This window comes from Scyliorhinus torazame, chromosome 14 (genome assembly GCF_047496885.1).
Source record: "Scyliorhinus torazame isolate Kashiwa2021f chromosome 14, sScyTor2.1, whole genome shotgun sequence".
Taxonomy (NCBI): domain Eukaryota; kingdom Metazoa; phylum Chordata; class Chondrichthyes; order Carcharhiniformes; family Scyliorhinidae; genus Scyliorhinus; species Scyliorhinus torazame.
The window spans coordinates 159607670-159617858 of record NC_092720.1 but is presented as its reverse complement, the minus strand read 5'-3'; the positions used below and the strand labels follow the sequence as shown (position 1 = coordinate 159617858).

The window sequence follows — 10189 nt, the reverse complement described above, 5'->3', positions numbered from 1 at the left end:
AGCCCGTGAGACCCCTTAAGTGGACCGATTAACGGTGTATTGTGGTGATGGTCTTGCCGGGTCGAGCGCCGGGATGATAGTGGCAGTTCCCCCTTTTCATTGAATCGCGCCCTCAGTCTCACACACAACGAGGATGAATTCACCCTTCACAATACCATATCCCAGCCGCAACCACCCCCCAAACTCCTCCTCCCACCTGCGACTAATTCCACCGAAGCCCTCTCTCTCTCTCTCTCTCTATCAACTAGTTATTGTGCGCTACATGAAGTTTATCAACTTGTCGTGTATTATTGATGGTGTATGACCCACATCTGTTCCCAGCCCCATTCCACCCCGCCCACCTTGTTTACACACACCCTGATCCTGAAGAGAAACAAGACAGGGATATGAACCGTGATCAATGCAGTAAGTTTTATTTCTGATTACACCACATTATTCAGACAGCAGTAATACAGGGTCAGGGGTTAGGGGAGTGAAGCAATCAAACAGAGGCTGTTTCCCAGGAATGAAGCTTTCATTCAGTGAGAATGTGGAGAGCTCGGGCGGGAGAGAATCCATCAATAGCTTTCCCAGGCCGATTTCCTGTTCTCCAACCGACTCGCCACCACCCGACGCCCACGGCCACCGCCGAACCCCTTGAACTCCCCCCTCTAACCACGTCTTCCCAGACCGGACTCCCACGACCGCTCCTCAGTCCCTCTCCCCGCCATTTCCTCAGCATCTTTCACATCATCCCTTCCAGTCAGGACGCTTTCACCAGGATTAATCCCAGTCCCGGCGCTGCCGTCCTCTGGAAATTAAACAAAACATGAAGAATGAATTAAAAGCTGGTTCCGCAGATGGAGGGAGAATAACGAGAAGCCATGAAGCAGAGTCTGTCGGTGTCTCTGGGTCTGATCCGGGACCGCACAGCAAGGTAAGTTCTTCTGTATTCAATAAAATCCCAGAGTTCCCTCCCACCCACTCCCTACCCTGTGCAGACTCCCTCCCTCCCACTCCCTACCCTGTACAGACTCCCTCCCTCCCACTCCCTACCCTGTACAGACTCACTCCCTCCCACTCACTACCCTGTACAGAATCCCTCCCTCCCACTCCCTACCCTGTACAGACTCCCTCCCTCCCACTCCCTACCCTGTACAGACTCCCTCCCTCCCACTCCCTACCCTGTACAGACTCCCTCCCTCCCACTCCCTACCCTGTACAGATTCCCTCCCTCCCACTCCCTACCCTGTACAGATTCCCTCCCTCCCACCCCCTACCCTGTACAGATTCCCTCCCTCCCACTCCCTACCCTGTACAGATTCCCTCCCTCCCACTCCCTACCCTGTACAGATTCCCTCCCTCCCACTCCCTACCCTGTACAGATTCCCTCCCTCCCACTCCCTACCCTGTACAGATTCCCTCCCTCCCACTCCCTACCCTGTACAGACTCCCTCCCTCCGACCCACTCCCTACCCTGTACAGACTCCCTCCCTCCCACTCCCTACCCTGTACAGACTCCCTCCCTCCCTCCCACTCCATACCCTGTACAGACTCCCTCCCTACCCTGTACAGACTCCCTCACTCCCTCCCACTCCCTACACTGTACAGACTCCCTCCCTCCCTCCCACTCCCTACCTCCCTCCCACTCCCTACCCTGTACAGACTCCCTCCCTCCCTCCCACTCCATACCCTGTACAGACTCCCTCCCTCCCTCCCACTCCCTACCCTGTACAGACTCCCTCACTCCCTCCCACTCCCTACCCTGTACAGACTCCCTCACTCCCTCCCACTCCCTACCCTGTACAGACTCCCTCCCTCCCACTCCCTACCCTGTACCGACTCCCTCCCTCCCTCCCACTCCCTACCATGTACAGACTCCCTCCCTCCCACTCCCTACCCTGTACAGATTCCCTCCCTCCCACTCCCTACCCTGTACAGAATCCCTCCCTCCCTCCCACTCCCTACCCTGTACAGACTCCCTCCCACTCCCTACCATGTACAGACTCCCTCCCTCCCTCCCACTCCCTACCCTGTACAGACTCCCTCCCTCCCACTCCCTACCCTGTGCAGACTCCCTCCCTCCCACTCCCTTCCCTGTACAGACTCACTCCCTCCCTCCCACTCCCTACCCTGTACAAGCTCCCTTCCTCCCACTCCCTACCCTGTACAGACTCCCTCACTCCCTCCCACTCACTACCCTGTACAGACTCCCTCCCTCCCTCCCACTCCCTACCCTGTACAGACTCCCTCCCTCTCCCTACCCTGTACAGACTCCCTCACTCCCTCCCTCTCCCTACCCTGTACAGACTCCCTCACTCCCTCCCACTCCCTACCCTGTACAGACTCCCTCCCTCCCTCCCACTCACTACCCTGTACAGACTCCCTCCCTCCCACTCCCTACCCTGTACAGACTCCCTCCCTCCCTCCCCTGTACAGACTCCCTCCCTCCCCTGTACAGACTCCCTCCCTCCCTCCCACTCCCTACCCTGTGCAGACTCCCTCCCTCCCTCCCTCCCACTCCCTTCCCTGAACAGACTCACTCCCTCCCTCCCACTCCCTACCCTGTACAAGTTCCCTCCCTCATTCCCACTCCCTACCCTGTACAGATTCCCTCCCTCCCACTCCCTACCCTGTACAGACTCCCTCCCTCCCACTCCCTCCCCTGTACAGACTCCCTCCCTCCCACTCCCTACCCTGTGCAGACTCCCTCCCTGCCACTCCCTACCCTGTGCAGACTCCCTCCCTCCCACTCCCTACCCTGTACAGACTCCCTCACTCCCTCCCACTCCCTACCCTGTACAGACTCCCTCCCACTCCCTACCCTGTACAGACCCTCCCTCTCCCTACCCTGTACAGACTCCCTCACTCCCTCCCACTCCCTACCCTGTACAGACTCCCTCCCTCCCTCCCACTCACTACCCTGGACAGACTCACTCCCTCCCTCCCACTCCCTACCCTGTACAGACTCCCTCCCTCCCACTCCCTACCCTGTACAGACTCCCTCCCTCCCTCCCACTCCCTACCCTGTACAGACTCCCTCCCTCCCTCCCACTCCCTACCCTGTACAGACTCCCTCCCTCCCTCCCACCCTACCCTGTACAGACTCCCTCCCTCCCACTCCCTACCCTGTGCAGACTCCCTCCCTCCCACTCCCTTCCCTGTACAGACTCACTCCCTCCCTCCCACTCCCTACCCTGTACAAGCTCCCTCCCTCATTCCCACTCCCTACCCTGTACAGATTCCCTGCCTCCCACTCCCTACCCTATACAGACTCCCTCCCTCCCTCCCACTCCCTACCCTGTGCAGACTCCCTCCCTCATTCCCACTCCCTACCCTGTACAGATTCCCTCCCTCCCACTCCCTACCCTGTACAAGCTCCCTCCCTCCCTTCCACTCCCTACCCTGTACAGACTTCCTCCCTCCCTCCCACTCCCGACCCTGTACAAGCTCCCTCCCTCCCTTCCACTCCCTACCCTGTACAGATTCCCTCCCTCCCACTCCCTACCCTGTACAGACTCCCTCCCTCCCTCCCACTCCCTACCCTATACAAGCTCCCTCCCTCCCTTCCACTCCCTACCCTGTACAGATTCCCTCCCTCCCACTCCCTACCCTGTACAGACTCACTCCCTCTGTCCCACTCCCTACCCTGCACAGACTCACTCTCTATCCTGAAGGGCTGCTTGGAGGAGGGCGCGTTCCCCTCATGACGGACAGCCCCATACCCACTGTCTGATACCAGAGACAGAGAGAAGGAAGATTTGATATTTATGTAGAACTTTCCCATCAGCTGAAGGATCCGAACAGTTTCTCAAACCTGAAAGTCCAATAGTGTTTTATAGGAACCACTGCAGCCAATCAACTCACAGCAAACTCCCACAAACAGCCAATGGGATAGAGCGATGGCGGGATCTTCCCTTCCCATCAGAACCAGGGTGGGGGTCAGGAGGTGGGGTTGGTGGTGGGGGGGAATTCTGAGTTAGTTGGAAGATGTAAGACAAGATTCTCTGTCGGCCGACGCTGAAATCTGTGCGAAGAACCGGTTTCACGGCAAATCATAGCCCTCCGGCACCTCGACAGTGGTGTCAATGCGTTCCAGAACGCACGTATAGTAAACACCGTTGGCATATCATTAGCAGGCCCGACCCAGCATTCTCTGGGGCCTCACTGATTCTCTGCCACCAACGTGACAAATTCCCGACGGCAAGATTGTGGTTTTAAACATCTTGAAACTGGCGTTGTGGATGATGTGGGAGAGAGAGGACACGGAGAGGCACAGCCGTCGCGGAGCGTACCGCTGGCAAGGGAAACGACAGGCGACGCTACCCCTGGCAGCAGGAACAGGTGACAGAGCCAGAGTCCCCACGGTGCCGGGCACTGACAGCATCATGCGTGGGATGGGCAGGGGGACATGCGGGGGCAGGGTCCACAGAGCCAACCAGGGGTACCGTGTAGCCCATTGGAAGTGTTTGGGCATGGGGGTACTCACCATTGTAACATATCTGCCTTTCACCCCCTGCAGACAATGGATATTGGAATACAACCAGCAATGGTGGCCTTCCTGCTCGTCGCTGCAGCCCTGGGGGATGCTCTGTGGCTGTACGAGCTAGAGCTGATCGAGGAGGACGAAGCTGCAGCAGTGGAGCGTGTAGCAGCAGAGCATGCAGCCGGGGAGCTTACCCCAGAGGAACAGGAGACAGCCGCCCAGGATGGAGAGCTGGCTTCCCATCAGGCTGAGGAGGAGGAGGTGCCAAAGAGGCATCACATGAGGCCCCGTGTGTACCGGCACGGCCTGTCGTTCAAGTACCTGCCGGACACGGCATGTCATTGAAGACTTCAGCTGAGCAGGGAGACAGTGCGACATATCTTCCAGATCATGGCACACCTGGCACCACGGTGAAATGGGGAAGGACACCCGCTCCCGATGGCCATCAAGGTTACAACCGTCCTGAACTTCTGCATAATGGACTCCTCCAGGTTCTGAGTGGGTTCCTATCTGGGATTTCACAGAGGTCGGTGCACAAATGCATCGGCGCCATCGTGGAGGCCCTGTGTGCCCGGCCGGCACATCCATTTAAATGTGGACCGAGCCCACCAGTAAGGTTCATCACCAATGCCGATATGCCCCAGGTCCAGGGGGTGATCGAAGCGATGAATGTCCCCCTACGAGCACCTGCAGTAGACAGGTCGCTCTGCACAAACCAAAGGGCTTCCACTTGATGAACGTGCAGCTGAAATGTGACCATCATATGCGCCCAATACCCAGGCAGTGTGCACGACGAGGCAGACTCGACAATTCCTGACATGCTGACGATGCCCCCCCCCCCCCCCCCCCCCCCCCCGAATTGGGGGGTTGGCTCCTGGGCAACAGGGATATCCACTGCGGTCTTGGTTGAGGACACTTATCCAGAGACCACAGGTTGTAGGTATGGCGGGTTTGTGGTTGGTGACTCGAGAGGGAATGGACACTGCATCCCATCCCCACACCGCACCCTCCCGCACCGTCCCCTCCGTGATACATACCTGCCGCACTATGGCGTGTGTGCCCTGGGTTGCCAGTAACACTGGGATGGAGGGTGAAGCATTTTTCACCGATCACCTGACTCCTGCACATGCGAGCTGGGCATTCGATCACACGGTGCCATCGGATCCCTGGGGTGATGGTGGTGGGGATGGTCGGGTGGGGGAGGGTGAGGAACCGAGCCCACACACAAAGTCTGCCCAGTCCCGCCCCCCTGCACCCCCTCTCTATTCTCAGCCCAGACCATCCCATCCCTCAGACCCATCTGACAGAGCACCGAGGCAGGTTGTAACAGTGTTACCAGCTGTTTAATGTACACAAATATACACAGATACGTGCCCCAGCCCCTACAACGAAACTGTGCCCTGCACCCGTGACAGCTTAGCTGGTGTCTAACTAGGGCCTTATGGTCTTGAATGCTAAGCCTATGTGGATCCTCGGTCAGTCGGAGTGGAGGCACCCCCGTCACCTGGCACTGCCAGTCGTGGAGGCCCGCTTGGTCCTGACCAGGGTCTGCATGCTCGCAGCCATAGAGCACAGGGAGCGGACCTTCGCCTTCTGGGACTGCACCACATCACGCTGTGAATGCGCCAGCTCCCTCTGGGAGTGGGCACCTCCCTCTGTGTCTGCGCCACGTCGGCCAGCGTCTGGGCAATGACACTGATGTTCGCAGCCATGCCCTGCTGTGACTGGGCCACGATCAGGAGAGTTGCTGCAATTTCCCGATGGCTCTGGCACATGGATGCCTGTGAGATGCCAACCCTGCCCTGGGCCTCAGAATGCCCCAGGTCTTGGACATGCTGATCCATTGCGGCAACTGTCACCCCCAATGCCTCCACCGTGGACGTGTGGTGTTGGTCAAGGTGGCACGCATGGTTGGCTCCTGCTCCTGCACACGGTTGGACTCTTCACCTGCACCTGCAGGTGCTGGATGGTCGCCGACACCCCACATGTATTCCCTGTCTCTGTGACGGCATCTCCACTATAGATGGACTGTCCAGTCCAGAAGACAGAAAGCCGTTTGGACGGCAGCTAGTCCCTGGAGTCGGCCCGCCCTCTGACCGTCCGCCCCCTCGGGAGTTGTTACCTCTGCCTGATGTTCCAGAGTAGCTGTGTGGTGCGCAGCAGGGTGTGTCCCACGAGCCTCTTCACTAAAGTGCTGAAACGAGGTGAGTGTCTCTGGGATGTTGGAGAGTGTTGAAGACGGCTGTGATGGGAAACCTTTGTCACCCTCCGACTCAAGCAGCGGGGTGTCCTGCGTCTCGTGTCGAGGGCTGCCGTCCATGCTGCTGTCACCATCACTGCTCAGCACATGGTGGAGGTCGAGGGGGGCACAGGGCCAGCGGTTCCCCCTCCTGTTTTCTCCCGTTCCCGGCGATTATGGGCGGCCTTCCTTTGTTCGGGGGTGAGGGAACAGAAAAAAACAGTGTTAGACAGACCGACACATGGAGCTCAGGGGATGGGTAGCTGGTGTTAGACAGACTGACACACACAGCCCAGGGGACGGGTAGTTGGTGTTAGACAGACCGACACACACAGCCCAGGGGACGGGTAGCTGGTGTTAGACAGACCGACACACACAGCCCAGGGGACGGGTAGCTGGTGTTAGACAGACCGACACACAGCCCAGGGGACGGGTAGCTGGTGTTAGACAGACCGACGCACACAGCCCAGGGGACGGGTAGCTGGTGTTAGACAGACCGACACACACAGCCCAGGGGACGGGTAGCTGGTGTTAGACAGACCGACACACACAGCCCAGGGGACGGGTAGCTGGTGTTAGACAGACCGACACACACAGCCCAGGGGACGGGTAGCTGGTGTTAGACAGACCGACACACACAGCCCAGGGGACGGGTAGCTGGTGTTGGACAGACTGACACGCACAGCCCAGGGGACGGGTAGTTGGTGTTAGACAGACCGATACACACAGCCCAGGGGACGGGGAGCTGGTGTTAGACAGACCGACACACACAGCCCAGGGGACGGGTAGCTGGTGTTAGACAGACCGAAACACACAGCCCAGGGGACGGGTAGCTGGTGTTAGACAGACCGACACACACAGCCCAGGGGACGGGTAGCTGGTGTTAGACAGACCGACACACACAGCCCAGGGGACGGGTAGCTGGTGTTAGACAGACGGACACACACAGCCCAGGGGACGGGTAGCTGGTGTTAGACGGACCGACACACACAGCCCAGGGGACGGGTAGCTGGTGTTAGACAGACCGACGCACACAGCCCAGGGGACGGGTAGCTGGTGTTAGACGGACCGACACACACAGCCCAGATGACGGGTAGCTGGTGTTAGACAGACCGACACACACAGCCCAGGGGACGGGTAGCTGGTGTTAGACAGACCGACACACACAGCCCAGGGGACGGGTAGCTGGTGTTAGACAGACCGACGCACACAGCCCAGGGGACGGGTAGCTGGTGTTAGACAGACCGACGCACACAGCCCAGGGGACGGGTAGCTGGTGTTAGACAGACCGACGCACACAGCCCAGGGGACGGGTAGCTGGTGTTAGACAGACCGACGCACACAGCCCAGGGGACGGGTAGCTGGTGTTAGACAGACCGACGCACACAGCCCAGGGGACGGGTAGCTGGTGTTAGACAGACCGACACACACAGCCCAGGGGATGGGTAGCTGGCGGCCTCAGTGGCCAGGGCACCCTGCCACAGCAGCCAATATGGGTGTCAGCGTGTGGCCGTCCTCCGGGTTGGGCGAGATGTGGCAACGGGTGTGTGGGACGGGATTAGTGCGAGGGGCACAGTGCTGCCTCCTGACCCTGGCCGCCCTGAGGAGGTCGCGCAGTCTCTACCGGCACTGCTGGCCGGTGTTGCTGACGGCACTGAACGCCTCTGCCAGTTGTGCCCAGGCACGGCGAACAGCGATGACTGGCAGCCTCCGTTCCTGGCTGGGGTACGGGGTCACCCACCTCTCCTCCACTGCGTCCACGAGGGTCTCAAGCTCGGCATCACTGAACCGTGGTGCTGCTGTCCTCGCTGCCATCTTGTTGGCATGGATGGTGTGTGTGGGGAGTGAAGTGAGTTTATACGGCTGCAGCTTGTCAGCCTCCTGAGTGTCAATCGCGAACCAGTACCTGGGTTCTGAGGCCAATTACAGGGTCTCCCATCTGGATCAATGCTCCAGCTGAGATCAAACAACTCGCCCTTCCCCCAACACCCCTGCAGCAGTTTGTGTTTCCATTGTTGATCTGGATCAGCTCCCAACACCCACCGTCCCCTTGACCCACTCAGATAGTGACTAAACCATCAGGGGATTTACCTGTGGAACTAGTTTACACTAAATTAGTCAGTAAATCTTGCAATCTCACAATCACCGACTCAATCAAACCGTGACGTTCAAAGAAAATTAAATAGGTTTGAATTAAACTATATTGAACACCAAGTTCTGAGTTTTTAGAGAGATGAGCAAATGTTTACCTGCAGCAGTGACATCTGAAAAGGCTCCAGTGGGACTGGACTGAGTCAGCATCGGGAGAAACAGTACAAGGAGCAGCCCTTCCAGCATCTTCAGTGAGTGTCTCAGAGTCAGTGTCAGAATGCTGGTGTTGATCTCTGTTGTGTCTAATCTTGGAGTATTTGATGCTTTTATGATCACACACATGTGCAGTGTCTCTGCTTTCTGGTGATATCATTGGAAACAGGCATTTTCCTTCATGCTGCCTCCTTATTTCCATGAGTGTTGCCTTCAGCCAAGTATGACTCACTCTGCTGGTTAGCTGAATAATCAGAAGGGGGGCAGCAGTGCTCATGGCTCGTGTTCCAGTGAGTGTGTGACCCTGAGAGACAGCCTGTCCCTCCTAAAGGGAACTGCACTTCTGCTGCATATATATTCTGACTGCACAGTTGTTAGAATCATAGAATTTACAGTGCAGAAGGAGGCCATTCGGCCCATCAAGTCTGCACCGACTCTTGGAAAGAGCACCCTCCCCAAGCCCACACCTCCATCCTATCCGCTAACGTATCCGCTAACCCAGTAACCCCAGCCAACACTAAGGGCAATTTTGGACACTAAGGGCAATTTATCATGGCCAATCCACCTAACCTGCACACCTTTGAACTGTGGGAGGAAACCGGGGCACCCGGAGGAAACCCTCGCACACACGGGGAGAACGTGCAGACTCCGCAAAGTCAGCGACGTAAGCCAGGAATCGAACCTGGCACCTTGGCGCTGTGAAGCAATTGTGCTGACCACTTTGCTACCGTGCTGCCCTATACTTACCTGCTTTTGGATTAACTGCCCCTTTTTCTGAAGGCCAATATCACATACATTTTGATAATCACTCTCTCGTTATTTCTGACCACTTTCACAGATCTGTCCACCTACAAACCAGAAACATATGTCCGTGCACTCTTTAGAATGGAGCTATTGGGCGGGATTCTGCATTTCTGAGACTAAGGACGCGATCGTCCGGCCTCATTACACTCGCGCTCAAGTGAAACGAGCCTGATGCCAAAAATGGGAACCGTGCCAGGCGCCAGACAATTTGCGATGCAACCAGCCTGCTCCGCGAGGGGAGATCAGACTCTCGACGTAGCCCTATTTCCATACAATTAACGAGAGCCACTCAATATCCAACGGCCTCCCCTCACACAGTGGCCTCCCCAGCAAGGGGTCACGCTGGGGTTGATTTGTCCTTTTTAAAAACTTGTACC

The 10189-nt window shown here is 57.6% G+C and overlaps 1 long non-coding RNA gene across 1 annotated transcript; it reads right to left on the bottom strand.

Moving 5' to 3' along the window:
- Positions 1-397: 397 nt before the first annotated feature.
- LOC140389365 (uncharacterized) lies at positions 398-9285 on the bottom strand. The gene is made up of 2 exons (XR_011934362.1): positions 8954-9285; positions 398-790 (listed from the first exon to the last, which is right to left on the bottom strand). It is a non-coding gene; the product is annotated as an uncharacterized lncRNA (long non-coding RNA).
- Between the last annotated feature and the right edge of the window lie 904 nt (positions 9286-10189).